Consider the following 19,648-nt stretch of genomic DNA (forward strand, 5'->3'; position numbering starts at 1 on the left):
AAGAATGTTGGAGACTTGTTATTGAAGTTAGATGGATTAGAATGACTCTTGAAGACCTTAGAGAACCTTGCCCTAGAGCTCTCCCACGAAGCCTTGTGTTTTGAAGTGAGTATGAAATGAAAAATGTGATTTTTTAAGGTGTTTTTCGCGCACTCTTTGCATGGGTCGACTGATTGGGTCGACTGGATGACTCGACCCAGCCACTCGACCCAAGGAGTAAAATTTTGAAGTTTTGGGATAATTTTGGGATTTTGATATATAATTCTTGGGTGACTTTTTGATGATTAAAGTGATGATTTTTAGTCTTATTTGATTATGTTAAGACTAAGGTTAAGTGGTTATTGATGGTATATTGGAAATTTTCGGTGTTTTTGACTTAATTTGATTTTTGCAGAATGGTTGTGCTAAGGAATCGCAATATTGGTTCTAATAGTACTGGAAATGAGGAAGAAGTGCTTCATGGAGATACTCCTAATGGTAGCATTGGTCAGCAAACCCATGTGAATGCTGATAATATGACCGGTATACTTGATATTGCCAACATCATGCAGCAACGTCAATCCAGTGGGAACAGGCCAATTGTGAATGTTCCAAATGCTAAGCCAGTGAGTGTGATCCCTAGACCTATGGGTCCGAAGCCTCCAGTAGTTGTACCTTCAGTTGGACCGCCGGTTTGTTTCTTTTGTAAGCAGCCCGGTCATTTTGCTCGTACTTGTCCCAAGAAGCCTAATCAGCCCTATGTTCCTGTAGCGAAGAGTGTATCTGCCCCTGTGCCTGGAAAAGTGTGTAGTATATCTGTTACTGAACAAGATGCAAGCCATGATGTTGTGACAGGTACTTTGTTAATCGCTTATATTCCTGCATTTGTATTGTTTGATACAAGTGCATCTCATTCATTCATTTCGTCTACATTCGTTAGGAAGACTGACTTGTTACCTAAGAATTTGTCTAGTTGTTTAGTGATTAGTACTCCTACTAGATCAGTTGTGAAACTAGATAAAGTGATAGAAGATTGTCCTATTATGATTTGCGAGAAGAAATTGAAAGCCGATTTAGTGATTCTTGACATGAAAAATTTTGATGTGATTCTTGGAATTGATTGGTTGACAGCCCATAAGGCTGTAATTGTTTGTTCTTCGAGGAAAATTCAATTTCAGATTAGTAGTAATTCAGCCTTTGAGTTTCAAGGTGATAAAGGAAGAGTTAGTAAGAAGACTTTGTCTGCTTTGATGCAAGTTTGTGCACTAGTGGAAAGTGCTACAGCTGAAAGTGAAGTCAAGGAAGTGAAGAAGAAACTTGGAGAAGTTGAAGTTGTTTGTGATTTCAAGGATGTATTTCCGGATGATTTATCAAGATTACCTCCGGATAGAGAATTGGAATTTTCGATTGAATTAATTCCAGAAGCCGCTCCGGTATCTAAAGCTTCATATAGAATGGCACCTACCGAGTTGAAAGAACTACAAGACCAGCTGAATGAACTCTCAGATAAAGGTTATATACATTCTAGTGTATCGCCTTGGGGAGCCCTGGTTTTGTTTGTTAAGAAGAAGGATGGTAGTATGCGTATGTGCATTGATTAGGTATTCGCTGCCTTGGATTGATGATCATTTTGACCAGTTAAGAGGTGCAGCAGTGTTCTCGAAGATTGATTTGAGATCCGGATATCATCAGTTGAAGGTGAAAGCTAGTGACATTTGTAAGACAGCTTTTAGGACAAGATATAGTCATTTTGAGTTTAGAGTTATGCCTTTCGGTTTGACTAATGCTCCTGCTGTTTTTATGGACTTGATGAATCGAGTATTTCATGATGTGCTAGATAAGTTCGTTATTGTCTTTATTGATGATATTTTGATTTATTCAAAGAGCGAAGAAGAGCATCGAAAGCATCTTGGTATTACTTTGCAAAGACTAAGAGAGAAGAAGTTGTATGCCAAGTTTAGTAAGTGTGGTGTCTAGCTTCCAAGAGTGGTATTTCTTGGTCATGTTGTTTCAGCTGAAGGTATTCGTGTCGATCCCGACAAGGTTAAGACAATTTCCGAGTGGGAAAGACGAAGACGGTGTCAGAAATAAGAAGTTTCTTAGGTTTGGCTGGTTATTATAGGAGATTTATTGAGAACTTTTCTAAGTTGGCTGCTCCTATGACTAAGCTAACTAGGAAGGAGGAGAAGTTTGTTTGGTCTGACGCATGTGAGAAGAATTTTCAAGAATTGAAGGATAGATTGACAAGTGCCCCGGTTTTGACAATACCCGATAATTCCGGTGGTCTGACAGTCTATACTGATGCGTCTAAGATTGGTTTGGGTTGTGTTTTAATGCAACAAGGAAAGGTGATAGCTTATGCTTCAAGACAAGTGAAGGAATATGAGCGGAATTATCCCACTCATGATTTGGAACTTGCAGCCGTTGTTTTTGCCCTAAAGATTTGGAGACATTACCTGTATGGTGAGAAGATTGCGATTTTCACAGATCATAAGAGCTTAAAGTACTTCTTTACCCAAAAGGAGTTAAATATGAGACAAAGAAGATGGTTGGAGTTAGTCTCTTATTATGATTGTGATATCCAGTATCATCCTGGTAAAGCAAATGTTGTTGCGGACGCTCTTAGTAGGAAAAGTAACAAGAAGGATCTAGATTTGAATGCATTGAGCAAGTCGTTGTTGAAGTCAATTTCAGATTTTGAATTGGAAGTTGTTTCGCAAAGTTCAGATGTTGTGCTTTCAGCCATGATAGCAAGATCCACCCTTAGGGATCGAATTGTTGCCTTGCAAGATTCGGATCCGGAATTGAAAGAGAAGATTTCTTTAAATTCTGATTTGGACCCTAATTTTAGTATATCTATGGATGGTGCCTTAGTGTTTAGAGGAAGACTCTGTGTGCCTACAGTTGAAGAAGTTAAAAAGGAAATTTTAAAGGAAGCACACCAGTCAATCTTTACCGTACATCTAGGAGGTACGAAGATGTATAAGGATTTGAAAGAACATTTTTGGTGGATTGGATTAAAGGCTGATGTAGAAGATTTTGTAGCTAAGTGCGAGACTTGTCAACGTGTTAAAGCTGTTCGACAACCTCAGTCTGGATTATTGCAGCCCCTACCCTTACTTGGTTGGAAATGGGAGAACATGACTATGGACTTCGTGACTAGTTTGCCTCGAACAAGTAGAGGTAATGACACTGTGTGGGTAATTGTTGATAGATTGACCAAATCAGCCCATTTTATTCCTATGAAGATCACTCACACTATGGATAAGTTAGCTAGGCTTTATGTGTACAATGTTGTTCGTCTGCATGGAGTGCCTGTGAGTATTGTGTCTGATCGTGACCCTAGATTTACTTCAAGATTTTGGAATAGTTTGTAGAAAGCTTTGGTAACCCAATTGAATTTGAGTACTGCTCATCACCCTCAGTCTGATGGACAGTCTGAGCGGACAATTCAGATTTTGGAAGATATGCTTAGATCTTGTGTTGTTGATATGAGTGGTAATTGGGATGAACATTTAGCTTTGGTTGAGTTTGCCTATAACAATAGTTATCAATCGACAATAGGCATGGCTCAATTTAAAGCTTTATATGGAAACACTTGTAGGACACCTCTGTATTGGACTGAAACTGGAGAAAGGAAAGTGTTAGGCCCAGAAATGATTGAAGCTACAAGTGCGATGGTAGATATGATAAGAGAAAGGATTAAGACTTCTCAGTCAAGACAAAAATCTTATGCTGATAGAAGAAGATCAGATTTGAAAAGCTTAGAAGAATTTTCAAGATTCTCTAAGTAGAGGCATCGGTTTAAAACCCGAGTGGGACCTCGGAACGCTTAGTGGAATTCTTAGGAATCCCTAAGTAAAGGCATCTGCTTAAAACCCAAGTGGGACCTTCGAAAACTTAGAAGAATTTTCAGGATTCTCGAAGTAGAGGCATCGGCTTAAAACCCGAGTGGGACCTCTAAATGCTTAGTGGAATTCTTAGGAATCCCAAAGTAATGGCATCGGCTAAAAACCCAAGTGGGACTTTCGAAAGCTTAGAAGAATTTTCAGGATTCTCTAAGTAGAGGCATCGGTTTAAAACCCGAGTGGGACCTTCGAACGCTTAGTGGAATTCTTAGGAATCCCTAAGTAAAGGGATTGGCTTAAAACCCGAGTGGGACCTTAAAAAGCTTAGAAGAATTTTCAGGATTCTTTAAGTAGAGGCATCGATTTAAAACCCGAGTGAGACCTCCAACACTTAGTGGAATTCTTAGGAATCCCTAAGTAAAGGCATCAACTTAAAACCCAAGTGGGACCTTCGAAAGCATAGAACAATTTTCAGGATTCTCTATGTAAAGGTTTCGGTTCTAACCGACTAAGACCTTCCAAAGCAAAGGCTTTGGTTCTGACCGAATAAGACCTTCTAAAGCAAAGGTTTCGGTTCGACCAACTAAGACCTTCTAAAGCAAAAGCTTCAGTTTCCACCAACTAAGAGAAAATTTTTTTAAGGAATTGCGCAAAAGAAGACTTCAGTGAGAAACTCGAACAAGAGCATAAGGATAAAGCTAATTCTTTATTTCTTTAAACGACCAGAAGGGGCCAACCTTTACAATATCAAAGAGTTTTCCTCAGAGAGAATACATATGAGACAACAGTTGTCAAGGCCAAATCTTCATTCGGTCGAAAAACGGTAAATTCTAAGTATCATCATCGGTGATTGCAAAGAGTTTTGTAAGCTTCCATTTGTCGAAGGAGAGTCGGGAAGAAAAATCGACACAACTTCCTCTTGTCGACACAGAGTCAAGAAGAAAAATTCAAGCAACTCTCATATGTCAAAACAGAGTCGGGAAGACATACCAAAGCAAGGTCCCTCACCCTTGGCGATTGCAAAGAGTTCCGTAAGCTTCCCCCAAGTAAAAGCAAAAGGAATGAAGAACGGGAGGAACGATGAACTCTAGGCTTCTCCCTCTTTTCCGTTTTTGACCGATACCGAAGCTTGATCTGTAGCTTGGTTGACGTTCGGGTCAGCCTCTCCGTAGACCACGTCCCTGAAAGGGGACAGAGGAGGAGAATCATCAAGATATAGCAATATATTTGGATCCCCGTTAGGCAGATCTTCCAAGTCTTCGGCCCAGTTGGGAAGAGGGAGTCGCAATTCTCCAAATACTTTGGGTTGGCAGTGCAGTTGGTGAGGAGCCGTGTCAAAGCTCGGATCACTCTTTAGGATCGACTTCCAGACTTCATTCTGCCCTTCTTGCTAAAGCCTGCAAATGATAGATATCCAATAGATCATCAAAAGGCTTACTATGCAAGTATTTAAAGATGCAAGCCCTACGGACTTCGATGGGAATATTTTCAGGTAAAGAAGGAGCTGCCTACCTTTGGGGTTTGGTGGCCTTCGTCTCAGATTCCTTCAATGCTCCCGAGAGCCTCTCAACTTCTCGCTCTAGTTTCCAAATGCTCTCGTTAGCAACGTCTAGATAAGAGGAAAGCTGCCCGATCTCGGTGTTCTTCACTCGGGCCACTTCCCAGAGCCTGTCTTGAAGGCGTTCATTTTCAGCATCCTTGGCTTTGACTTCCTCATGAAGCTTAAAAAGATCAAACTGTAGTCGCCCGATTCGGAAAGTTGACTCCACTTTCTTGTGGAAGTTATCAGCAGTACTCCTACGACATTATCAGAGTTATTCAGTGAATAAGGATATTTCGAAAAGAAAGCAAGTGGAAAAACAATACTCACATTACTAATGAGTTCACGAAGGCTTCGTCGGGAATAGCGTTGAAGGCTCTGCTCTCAACGGGCATCTGGGCGAAGGTGCACTATTCCAACACCTTGTCAAAGCTGCCCATCACAAAGTCAAACCTCTTCAATGACCAAGCAGGCTTGTACACTTCATCATCAGAACGAGGACATTTTTTCTTAGAAGCAACACCCTCAGCTTCCTCAAAAACAACCTAATCCTCCACCATCGGGATAGGGGCCACCATGCCCAAGGGAGCCTTGGAGGAAGATGCCAACGAGGCAACAATTGTAACTTTCAGGATTGGGATGACAGGAGAGGGAGTCACACTTCCTCCTCAGGTCGAATGGTTGTTCTCTCTGAGGAAGATGCTAATGAGGCGACAGCTGATGCCTTCAGAATCAGAACTTCGGAAGAAGGAGCAGCATCTACCTTACCAGACTCGACAACCTTTTTCTCTGCTGAGGTAGTCTTCTTGGCAGCCTTTGCTCGAACGGCATTTGGATTAAACCTTGGAGGCACTAAAAAGAAAGAACAAGCACACTTTTCAGAATGCAGGACCTAAAACCCTAGAAGTCTCCAAGGCAAACAAGAAGGAAACCTAGAACAAAGTGATTGGTCTTCTCCCAAAGATGCTCAAAAAGACTTTTTGATGTTAGAATCAAGGATTCCAACGCCAACATAATGATTATGAAGCAACGATGTGAAATCCAGCCCAAACCTAACCAAGACACCCTATTTGTTTTGAGATAAAGAAAGGCTTGTTTGATGTTAGACCTTAAAGTTGGACCTTGATTTCAGTGTTATTATCTTTGAAAGACTTACGAGGTCATGTCTGACCTTTTCCTTAGGGTAGATCCAATGTTCCAAAGTGATGGAATTTGACCTTGTGGACCCTGTTGGTTGATGATTTTGTGTTGGAGTTCGAGCCCATGGACATTGACGATGATACCCCTTACTTGAGTACATTGTCGGTGTTTAGTGAGAATCTGTGCATCAAATAGGGATGAGTTATTTGAAGTACCTAATGGACTCCCATGCACAATCCAAAGGTATTTCCCGAAACTAGACTTCTTTATGGACTTGTAGGAGAAAACCCCACTCAATTTGACCCCGTATAGCCCTCCAAATCCCTGTCCGAAGTTGCTGAACTATGTCTGGCCAATCTTGCTTGCGCATCGAAGAGGGATGAGTTAGTTGAAGCACCTAATGAACTCCCATGCCCAATCCGAAAGTAATTCTGGAAACTAGACTTCTTGATTGACTTGTAGGAGAAAACCCCACTCAATTTGACCCCGTATAGCCCTCCGAATCCCTGTCCGAAGTTGCTGAACTATTGCTGAGTTTTCTGCTGAACTATCTTTCGTCGATCCTCTTTGGTCGATCCCGTCAACCAAGGGGCATCGACCAAGGCAGCCCTGATTCGAGAAAAAAGATGCTTTTTGGATATTCTTTCTTCTTTTTAAGTGAAACCTCGAACCTAGAACCCTATTTTACTCATTTCAACACCTGAGAATGTGGGAAGGCTCCTCCTTGGCTCGGGTGATGATCTTCTACAAGAATCATTGTCTCTCTTCTCTAATCTCTTCTCCAAGTATGTAATCTCTCACTCTCTCTCTAATCTACTTCTACCTCATCTTGTTCTTGCTACTGAGTTCGTGAAGAAGGTGCTGCAACCTTGCAACCACCTCTTCTACAAGCTCTTTTGCTTTGATTAAACCTCTCTCATCCTTTCCATGCTCTGATTCTCATACATGATGTTCTTGCTTTCTTATTTTGATTTTTCTCTTCTTTACAACATGAATTCATCTCTTAATCTGATTTTCTCTTTCAATTAGGTCTGATTATATGTTAGTAATTGTCAATATTCTGTTGTTCATCATTCTATTGATTAAATTCCTAGGTTCTCTTGAAGTTGCAATGATTTTCATTAAAGACTATGGTTCTAGCATATAGAACCTAGAGTTTTCAATTGGGGGTTTTCAATTTAACCATTGGATCATGTTAATTCTTGCTACGTAGTCTCTTGGTACTATTCCTAGCATCCCCTCCAAGTTTCAGATCAATCCGAGCCCCGGAAGACCGATTTTGGACCAAAATCCCCAAAATCCAATATGCAGCCTGAGACTGGGATCGACCAAGAGCATCGACCAAACATGCTGCTGAACTATATCCTTCACCGTTTTGACCCGTTCGACCTCCAATTTTCCCAATTTCTTCTCTAATCTTTCATTTATGTTTGCTTAGGGTCTTAACACTATTATTGGATCATTCTTTTGTAACTCTTGGATCATCATCAACTCAACTTAAGGTAAGGATGGTTATCGCCATAAATACATAGACTATGTTCTTATGCCTTGATATTCATAACTTAGCGAACATAGTTTCTTTATTTCTTTTGGATATCATAGGACTGTTGTACATGCTTTAGAACAGTAACATTGTGTTTATATATGTTCTTGTTATAATGATTAGTCATCCTTGTTACTTATATATATGATGAATCATTTTGATGTTATGACTTAACTTCTATTATGATGATGTATGAATTATTTATGGTATGATGGACTTGAACATGTGATTGCTTAGGTATAATTTGGAATTGGGAAGTGTCCTATTGACGCTTCTGTCCTTGGACATCGGAGGGAATAGTATGGGATGTTCTCCCCAAGGTGCCCATTGACACTTTTCCGGATTATTGGATGACATATATAGGGCTTGTCTAGTGGGATTTGGCTAGGATGTCCCTGTCGTATCAAACCTGAAGCAGAAGGGCATTAAGACCGAACGACCCGTGATAGGGTATGGTTTGATGGGCGCTCAAGACTAGTAACAAACCCGTGAGAGGACATAAACCATACTATGGATACCCGAAAGGGGCCATTTATTGGTAGGGTTGCAAATAACTAGACTTGGGCTCACGGGTGCTCAAAGATCGGTGGGTCATATCCGTGAGAGGACGTGAGAGCTTCCCGTCTACTATTTGTGGATGACCAATAGGGTTGGTGAGTCCGGTGGGTAATATCCGTGACTCTGGTGTGAAGGATACCGGAAAGGATCCTTGGATGGGGGGAATGGACGTATCTGGACTTGACATGGTATGACTGAGTAGATGACTTGCATTGGGCTAGCCTTTACCTTGACATGCGCCAATACTTAGACCAAATGGTGATGTGAGAGAGCGGTGACCGAAACCCCAGCCATGAATTGTCCGAGAGGGATGCATACCCAATTCCCCCTGGTGTTGAGTGACTGACACTTACCTAAACAAGTATGGTGCTATGACTTAAAGCATGTCTACCTTAGAGACTAGCATTTATAGAGTTAGAATCATACTTGCATTGTGAAATCCAGCCCAAAACCTAAATTAGACACCCTATTTGTTTTGGATGAAGAAGAAGTTGTTTGATGTTTGACCTTGAAGTTGGACCTTGAGTATGGTGTTGATATGTTTAGAAGGTCCTAGGAAGTCAAGTCGGACCTCTCCCTTAGTGTAGATTCGAAAACCCATAGAAAATTGATGATGGAATTCCCTACTTGAAGAGCTTGGTTGATTTAGAAAGGAAAATACACCTTGATGAAGAGAAGATTGGTTGATGACCTTAGAGCATGGGTAGATATGATTTAAAGCCATTTTACTATGCTAGGTAAGTTATAGTTGCTGTGTTTAAAATTTCGTTTGATTCCGATAAGAGAAAGGCCCTCAAATCCCTGTTTTAGGCTATGCTGTCAGCCTGGGTCGAGTGCTTGGGTCGACTGGGCCATGCGACCCAGCCACTCGACCCAAGTTGTGAAACCCAGCCCTAACCTTGACCCGGAAACCTTGTTAATTGTAGGTCCGATGACCCGAAGTAAAGTAAGAAGTCAGCTTTGGGCCATCCCAGTGGAGGACTTGGTGTCTGGCTTTGAATCCATGAAAGTTGATGATGAAGTTCTATTTATGGAAACTGAATCTTGATGAAGATCGGATTAGTTGATGGACATGGAGTGCTCTCTATCTTGGTTTGAAGGCATTTCTACCTATTAGGTAAGTCACATGGCATGTGTGCAAAACCCCTTTAGGATTGGATTTGATCTGGGCCTTCAATTCCCTGTTTTGGATTTCTTTGTCGGCATTGGTCGACTGATTGGTCGACTGGACCAGTCGACCAATCCACTCGACCAATGAGTGCTGTCTTTGGCAATTAGGTTTTTCTTGCTCTATTTAAGTCCAATCTCGACTCCACTTCGTATTTGCTGCCTCCAAACTCTTTGGAACGAACCAAAGACCTCTGCAAGTCATCTCCCTTGGATCCTTGGTGATTTTCTTGACGGATCTTCGTCGAAACTCTTCCTTTTCGTCAAAAGGTATGTCTACACTCTCTTCTTCCCCTCTATCTCTTATTTTCTTTCCTTTTTGAGTTGAGACAATAGAGGAGATGCTGCATTCTTTGTTGCAAACATCTCTGGACTTGTTCTCATGATCATCCTAAGGATTAGAGGCTAGAACAATGATCTTAACCATGATCATTGCAAGCTTTTGAAGGAATCATGATCAAACCATGATCTAATCTTGTTAAACTTCTGATTTGAATTCTGATCTCCTTGGATCTTCTATATTGATCATGTTAGTAGTCAATTGCTGTGTTTTCTTTTCATGAACCATGATCTATCAATCTCTAGTTGTTCTCTTCTACCATACTATGTGTTCTTCATGAATCATGGTAGTTACATATATGGTAGGTTTTGTTTCCTTATTTAGATTTATGCTTTTAAGCCTATTTCCTTGAAGATCTAAGTATGTTTTCATGATACCTTTACCTGAAGCAATGATCCATCCTCCTATTGTTCTTGTCTTTGATTTCTATTTCGAATTCATCAAGATCCATGATTGATCTAATTATGGTAACTTTTTGTTTCCTAATTTGGATCTTGATGTCTTGTTTGGATTAATGTTTTGAGGTCCCCTATATGTTAGAATACTACTGATGTAGTTTACCCCTTGGTTAGTACCCTTTTGAACCACCAAATTCGGATTTCATATCTTAAAACTCTGTTTTTTTAGGCTACTGTCTGCATTGGTCGACTGATTGGTTGACTGGACCAGTCGACCAATCCACTTGACCAATGAGTTCAGCAACTCCAGAATTGGTCTGTGTTGGATGTTTTGGTATCTTTTCTGTTAGGGATCTTTCCTAATATGTTGTATACACTTGTTTAGGACCTTCTTCTCAAGTTTGCCAAGATCTTACTTGACTTCTTAGGATTCCATTGCGAGTTATAAAAGGTAAGGATGGTTATTTCCTTAATTACATAGATAGCATGAATCTAGTTTCTATATTTGAATATCATTGATATGTTTCCTAAATTAGATTCTTACAATGATATACTACTGTTGCATAACCTTGATTACAGTAGCATTGCTTAAATTGATTCATGTATGATTTACTTACCAATTATATACAAGTGATTGTAATTATTGATTTCTTTCCATATATGAAGTTACCATATATGTGATGATATGAATTGATGCATGTGTATGCTTAAGTATGGTTTGGAAAGGAGAGGTGTCCTTTTGACACTTCTGTCCTTGGACTACTACGGGAATATTATGGGATGTTTCCGGAGATGCCCTCTGGACACCTTCCTAAACTGTTGGATGACATATCTAGGATTGTCTAGTAGTGTTTGGCTAGGATGTCCTGTTATGTCAGACCCTAATCGGAGGGGTATTGAGACCGGATGACCCGTGGTAGCAATGGGGATTCATGGGCGCTCAAGACCGGTAACCAACCCGTGAGAGGACAGGAATCACATTGTGGGGGCCATTTATTGGTAGGGTTGCATATGGTTAGACTTGGGCTCACGGGTGCTTAAGACCGGTAACCAACCCGTGAGAGGACGTGAGAGCTTCCCGTTTACCATATGTGGATGATCAATAGGGTTATGAGTCCGTAGTCAGGGACTATGAGGACTCTAGTGTGAAGGATACCGGAAAGGATCGTCAGGGACGAGGAATGGACGTATCTGGAGCTGACTTGATGTAACTAAGTAGAAGACTTGCATTTGGCTAGGTTTTACCCTGACATGCGCCGGTACTTAGACCAATGGTGATGTGAGAGAGTGGTGACTTAACCCCCAGCCATGGAATGTCCCGAGGGATGCCGGACCCATTACCAACTCATGATGAGTGATTGAGACCTTCCTAAAGAAGTACGGTGCTATGACTTAAAGCATGTCTACCAATAGAGACCAGCATACATAGAGTTAGATTCATTCATTCATTGCTTGTCTCATATCATATTGCATTTATGTTTGTTCTGAAATCTTGCCATGATGATATTATGGATTTAACTGCCTTACTGAGTTTCAAAGAAACTCATTCCTTTATTGTACAATGTTTGTTAGACTATCCCTGCAGTACTGAATACTATGACGGTTCCTATGAAGAAGCGCAAGGCGAGGAGGCATATCTCCAGGAAGGTGATTGCGGTTACCACAATTACACTGAAGATCCCGCGAGTGGTTATGCTCCGTACGATGCTTAGTCCGACCATTGAGTGGAAGCGTCCTTGTGCCATTTATGAGATTTACACTTATAAGGATGTTGTCTATAAAGTGGAGAACAATTTAGTTACCCATTGTACTTGCTACTGGGATTAGCTTTTGTTTAGTTTATTCTCTATTCGAGCTACTTTTCCGCTGGTTGTAGAGTGGGATTTTTGCCTCACTTTACTTATCTGTCTGACACTCTGATTATATCTAGTATTCTGATTTATTTATGATTCATTCTTTCCTTACTGGATCTATGGTTTATCTTCCGCACTTTTATTATGATTGTTCATGATTATGTTATTGTGAATGTGGGAGGCTGATCACTCGATACCTGATCTTCGGGCTGTGGATCACACTCTCGGGTATGCCAGATAGGGTACCGGCTGGGAGGATGTGACACAAGTAAACAGAATTCGAGCAGAATCTTCTGTTTAGGTCCTTATTGCTATATATACCTCATAACTTCGTGTTTTTAGTATCCCTAGCCTCCAAAACACCTAGAGAACGAAGGAAACTCATCTACATTCAACTCTCAAGCTTTCTCTCTCTTGTTCTTCAATCAAAGGTTAGTATTCAATCTATTATGCTATTGATTCATTCTTACTATGATCATTCTCTTCTCTGATCTAGGATTATGAGGAAGATATTGCATCTCTGCAATCATATCTTCTACAATCTCTTCTCATTCTATATGCTATGATTTCATATTCATTCTCAACATGATTTTCATGATTTCTTCTTAAACTATGATCATGTTCTTATTTTGATTTCTTCTAGCATATTAGATGCATCTCTATGATCATTCTTACTCTTGATTTACTGTATTCATGTACTAGAATGAGATCTCATCATCTCTAATTCATCTCTTTCATTCATAGCTTGTTTTCAATGAAAACCATGCTGTTTTCCGAATTAGAAAGTCTTGTTTTCCAAAATAGAAACTATGATTCTAAATTAGTAAGTAATGGTTTTAATGGTGGTTTGATGTCTAAATTATGCTTTTTAGTCTTAGACTACTGTGTAAGACAATCTCTCCAAGTTTCGTCGCATTCCGGTTTGTGTAGCATAGGTTTCGGATCAAGATTCTCTTTTTATTTTCGGATTTGCTCTTGAGCAGATTGCTTGGGTCAACTGGAGCACTCAACCCAGCCAATCAACCCGCAGTGACAACAACTCTGTTTTTGATCCGTTTCGACTCCAATCTTTTGGAATCACTTCTTATGACCTATACATGTTTTGTCAAGCTTGTTTAGGTGATTTTGGATCTGTTCTCTAATCTCTTATTTGAAGACTATAAGTTTGGATTACGAGGTGAGTATTCCAACTCACAATATGCCTATTTACATGTTTTTATGTATTATGATATGAATGCATGATTTAACTACTGTTGTTTGGTTTTCTTTACATCATGATACTTTTGCAACTACAGTAGATTGTCCACACTGTTAATTTCATACTAGAACTAATTATTGATTATGAGAATGTGATATGGACTATGATGTGGATATGAGTGTGATTATGACATGTTTGGAATCATGATGTGATGTGGATGCTTAGGTCATAAATGTGGAATGGGGAATGCCCTATTGGTGTTTCTGTCTTTGGACATCAGTGGAGTGGTATGGGACGCTTTCCTATGGTGCCCCTTGACTCTTTCCCTAACTACTGGTTGACATACCTAGGATTGGTCTAGCAGTGTTTGGCTAGGAATACCCCTGTTATATCAGACCTGATTCGGAAGGTTATTGAGACCGAACGACCCGTGGTAGCAATGGGGATTTATGGGAGCTCAAGACCAGTAACCAACCCGTGAGGGGACATGAATCACATTGTGGGGGCCATTTATGGGTAAGGTTGCATATGGATAGACTTGGGCTCATGGGTGTTCAAGACCGGTAACCAACCCGTGATAAGACATGAGAGCTTCCCGTTTACTATATGTGGATGACCTATAGGGTTGATGAGTCCGTAGTCCGAGTTGGTTGTAGCCATAGGATACGCTGACTCTAGTGTGAAGGATACCGAAAAGGATCGCCAGGGGCGAGGAATGGACGTATCTTGATCTAAGTTGATATGACTAAGTAGAAGACTTGCATTGGGCTAGGCTTAACCCTGACATGCGCCAGTACTTAGACCAATGGTGATGTGAGAGAGCAGTGACTTAACCCCCAGCCATGGATTGTCTAAGATGGATGAAGGACCCTTTGCCAACCGGCGTTGTGAGATGAGACCTACCCAAAGAAGTATGGTGCTATGACTTAAAGCATGTCTGCCAATAGAGACTAGCATACATACATAGAGTTAGAAGCATATTTGCATATATTGTTTCATATCATTGCATATATGTTTGCTTGTGAATACATGTGAAGATGCTTATTGTGTTTGGTTTACTTGCTAAGTTCTTTTGAGCTTACTCTTCGGGGGACTTGTTTTTAGATGACATTGCAGGTACGAAAGAGAACCCGTACACCAACACGGAGAACCTTTCCGTACATGGTACAGCCTCGGATGTCCTTGGACAAGGTAATGAACAGCGAGGCAGCCAACACTCGGATTTGGGATGCATTGACGACTCCTATTGATGGCAGCCGGCATCGTCTTATTCGTCGATGGGATCGTGTGCTAGATGCTGATCTGAAGCTTCAAGAGCATGACCCTAAAGTGAAGAAGAAGAAGAGCCGACTGAAGATGTGGATTAGATTCTCTTGTTTCTTCTAGACTTTTATTTTACTTGTATTAGCTTAGAGCTTGCTTTAGATTTTGATCTACCTTCTGCATATGTTGTGGGGTATATTTTCCTTATACTCTACAGTTGTCTTTGATTTGGTGTCTTGTTATTCCACACTCTGATATTCTTTAGTGATCCTTTTGTGATCCTTTCTTGACTTTTACGATTAACTTATTAGAATACAATGATTTGTTCTTGCTTTTGATTATGTTATTGTGCTAAATGGATATGATCGTTCCTAAACTTGATCTTTTGGGCTGTGGATCACTCCCCCGAGTAACCCAGATAGGGTATAGGCTGGGTGTATTTGGTTGGGATGTGACAGATTGTATTAGAGCCCAAGTTTTCGGACAATCATAACCATAGAGCACGGTAATGAAAGCATCCTTGAGTCATAGATCCAAAAGTGACTCAAACTTTCTTAGAAGTGAATAATAGAAAACTTGGATTAGAAACTTGAACAAATGAAGCATAATATACCAAGTTTGAATAATGCACAATAATTAAAGTTTATGACTTGTACTTGGGTTGTAGTCATGGTTAGAGTTAAGTTGTCAGTTTTAAGTTATTGTATATGTGTGTTGAGTCTTGAGTTAAAAGTTGTCGTTGTGAGTCGTTTTTTTTTTTAAGTGAGTCTTTGTTGTGAGGTGTTGTCGAGAGTAATTTGTCATGAGTCTGAGTTGTGTCATCGTCATGTGTTGTCGTATGAGTTTGAGTCGGGAGTTTTCGTTGGGAGTAATGGTAGTGAGTAGTCGTCATGAGTTATAAGTCATTACTAAACATTAACAATTACTAATGCAACAAAAGAAAAGCATAATGTACAATAACAGAAGTGAAACAAATTGAATTTCACTAATCACTTAGGTTTACAAGTCTGAAAGAAAATACATCTGTGAAGCATAAAAAAAAACTCCTAGCATTATGATCGACTCCGGTGATTTGTCTGGACCCTCCTAGAATCTGAACTCATTCTCCAGTCGTGCAAATCTCTCACCCAAGGTGCACATGTAGGAATCTATCCTCCTCTGCCCAGCCTCTATAGTCACCTGACGAGCCTCTATCCTCTCCAGTATAGAATGGAGCGATGACTGATGAGAAGCCACACCTGGAGCCTCAGAAGTCTTATGTAATGGACCTCCAACCTCGAAGAACTGTGGTGTAGGAATCTCCTCGTGTCTAGGAATCTCATCCTGACCTCAATCCTCATCTCAATGAACCTCACCTCCCTGATCATTAATGTCATCCTCACCCTGAGTTGGAACCCCGTAATGGTCATCATCATTATCATCTCTGTGCTCATCCCCATCATCATGATCATCATCATCACCACCATCATCCTATGTGTCATATGCACCCTCAGCGATGTCACCCTCATCTTCTGACCTAGCTGCGTCGCGAAGCCCCTATGATATCCCTGGTAGTGAAGCTGATCGCTCTTCCTCCAACCGTAGACTTGATGACAATCCTAGTACTATCTGTTTAAGAAATTGTTCCTGAGAATCAAATTGATCTCTCATAGCCCGAGACTTTTCCTCTAGTCGTGTCAATCGATCTTCTATATTGTATATATGTGCCTCCATCCTCAAAACTGTTAAGCTGAAATAGTTTCCTCCTCATCCTACTGAATCTCCTGATCCTCCGCATCATCATCTTCATCCTAATCTTGCACCTCATTTGGAGTTTGGATTGTTGCCTCCTTATTCATGTATTATCTCTGCTTATGACATAGGAATAGTACTTTGATCTTCACCTCTACCTCTCCTAACCCCTAGGTGTTTTCTTTGTGTTGGTTTGAAGGGAATTTGAAGAGTCATGTTGAGTTTTGCATTGCATGAGTAAAGAAAGTTAAGTAATGCAATATTTGGTAAAGAGGGGCATTTTGGTAAATTTTTGGAAAAGTTTGTTTTCGATGGAAACTGCGATTTGGACATGTTAGCATGTGTATAAGAGTTGGTTTAACATGCTAAGAAGGTTTGTTTGGAGAAGATCCATCGAAACCCCTGGAGTTTGGAAAAAATTCTGCAAGAAGGGCATTTTGGTAATTTTCGAAAAAAATTCGATTTTGTCAAAATTTCGATTCAAACATTCTAGTGTGTTCATAAGACTTGGATAAACATGCTGGGATGGTTTGTTTGGTGAAAACCAATCAATTTTGATGTGTAGAAGTAAAAATTCAGCAACTTTGGAAGAAGGAATCCTCTTGTGGGTAAGTTTTGTGATTTTTGGAAAGTTGGAATTTGACCGAACGAAGTGCGTGAACAGCTTCCTCATATTGAAACAGTCATGTAGGAAGTGGTTTGAGGTCAAAATTCTATTTGGTTTGAAAGTGGGACAAGTGTTTGCAATGTTGGAGTTTGTTGAAGTAAATAGTGAAATTGGTGCAAAGTGTGGGAAATCTTTTGGTTGAAGCCCTGTATTGTGTGGAAAATAGTTGGAACATGTTTCTAAACACTCCTAAACATGTTTTTAACCAAGAACAATAAGCATTTCTATGTTTTGAAAAAAACCAAGAAGTTGGTAAATGGCATTTGCAAGAAAAGAAGTAAGAACGAAACCTACCTTGTGTTGTTGATCAAAGAAGGTTGTAAGTTGTTGTTGAAGCCTCTTGAGAGTCTTGGAACCTTAGGAAACCCTAGAGAACGTTTTCCCCAGAGCCAGACTCGAAGTTGGTGAAGGTAGAAATGTGATTGAAATAGAGAAAGTGGTCCCTTTAAGGTTGTTTTTCAAGCAGGGAAGATTTTGTTGTTTTGGGGAAAATATTGATTTTGATGCATTGTTTGGGTTTTAATGGCATGTGCAGTTGAGTTAAGTATGTTTGACATGTTGGAAGTCTGATTTTGAATTTGGACATTTTCTCGTAGATTTTTGGCTTTTGATTGGTTTGTCAAAATGACCGGAAGAAGGAACTGTGGTGCTTCCTCAAGTCGGAATGGAATGAAAGTTGTTCCTAAAGCTGGAGTGTCCTCTGGCAATGTTGAAGCCCAGAACCCTCCGAAAGGTCAAGTGACCAGTAACCTATCCATTGCTCCTCTAGTGGTCAACTACCAAGAAATCATTAATCTTATGGGGGAAATGTTGCAACAGCAGAGTGCAAAGTTCAACTGAATCTTGACTAGGATAATGGCCATGCACAATGAGACCCGTGCTGCTACCCATGCAAACCCTAATCTCGCTACTGTGTCGGATGCTGAAAGAGAGAAGCTAGATCACCAGAAGTCCCTGCCCAATAGAAGTTATGTCTATGCTAAAAGGACCGGCAAGAAGTTCACTAGGCCTACACCGTACCCCACCTCGATGTATCAGCCCCGGACTGTGGGACAAAGTGTTGGGGATGCAAACCTCGATCAAATTGCTGCAAACCCAAGGCCAATGAATCAAAGATATTTAGAGTCAGTGCGACCTGTAGGACAGTGAGGCAGCCAACACTCGGATTTGGGCTGCATTGACGACTCCTATTGATGGCAGCCGGCATCGTCTTATTCGTCGATGGGATCGTGCGCTAGATGCTGATCTGAAGCTTCAAGAGCATGACCCTAAAGTGAATAAGATGAAGACTGAAGAAGAAGAAGAGCCGACTGAAGATGTGGATTAGATTCTCTTGTTTCTTCTATACTTTTATTTTACTTGTATTAGCTTTAGATTTCGATCTACCTTCCGCAGATGTTGTGGGGTATATTTCCGCTATACTCTACAGTTGTCTTTTGATTTGGTGTCTTGTTATTCCACACTCTGATATTCTTTAGTGATCCTTTCTTGACTTTTACGATTAACTTATTAGAATACAATGATTTGTTCTTGCTTTTGATTATGTTATTGTGCTAAATGGATATGATCGTTCCTAAACTTGATCTTTTGGGCTGTGGATCACTCCCCCAGGTAACCCAAATAGGGTATAGGCTGGGTGTATTTGGGCGGGATGTGACATGCATCATGTTATGGTTTGTATCATATGGCTTAAGTTTTATGGAATAACTGCCTTGCTGAGTTCTTTTGAACTCATTTCTTTTGCAACATATTTTGTTAGACTTTTCTGCAATTACTATTGACTATGACAGTGAACACTCTGAAGACCAGGTTGGTGACTCGTACCACACTGGTTACGGTGAACACGTTAATAAAGACTAGTAGTCCGAGATTGGGACTTATCTGGAGCAGTTCGGTTTTGCAGTTATGTGTTAGGGATGAGTTATTGTATCATTCCCTTTTTAACCTTTTATTTAATTTGTTGAGACTGTAGTTTAGTTTGTTCCCTTGTCATTTTGGAAACCGGTTTTAACACTTATTTTAGTCGATCTACCTTCCGCTATTATTATAGGATAGGTTTCCCCCTCCTTTTCACACTTTGATCCTTCTGAGATCATTTCCTTGACTTTTATTATTAAGTTACTTGAAAATTTTAATTTGTTCTTGCTTTTGATTATATTATTGTGCTAAGTGGATATGATCGTTCCTAAACTTGATCTTTTGGGTTGTGGATCACTCCACTGGGTAATCCAGATAGGGTAACCCCTGGTTGGATTAGTGTAACATCCTTCCAGCCGGTACCCTAACTGGCATACCCGAGAGTGTGATCCACAGCCCCGAAGATCAAGTATCGAGGAAATCATCCTCCCACATATTCAATAACATAATCATAAACAAGAAATAATCAAGGTTTAATATTATAAACAAGGTTCAAAATAAGAAAT

The sequence above is a fragment of the Hakea prostrata genome, unplaced genomic scaffold (assembly GCF_041222555.1).
Source record: "Hakea prostrata isolate BN-2017 unplaced genomic scaffold, UWA_Hpros_2 contig_44, whole genome shotgun sequence".
In the NCBI taxonomy this organism is placed as follows: Eukaryota; Viridiplantae; Streptophyta; class Magnoliopsida; order Proteales; family Proteaceae; genus Hakea; species Hakea prostrata.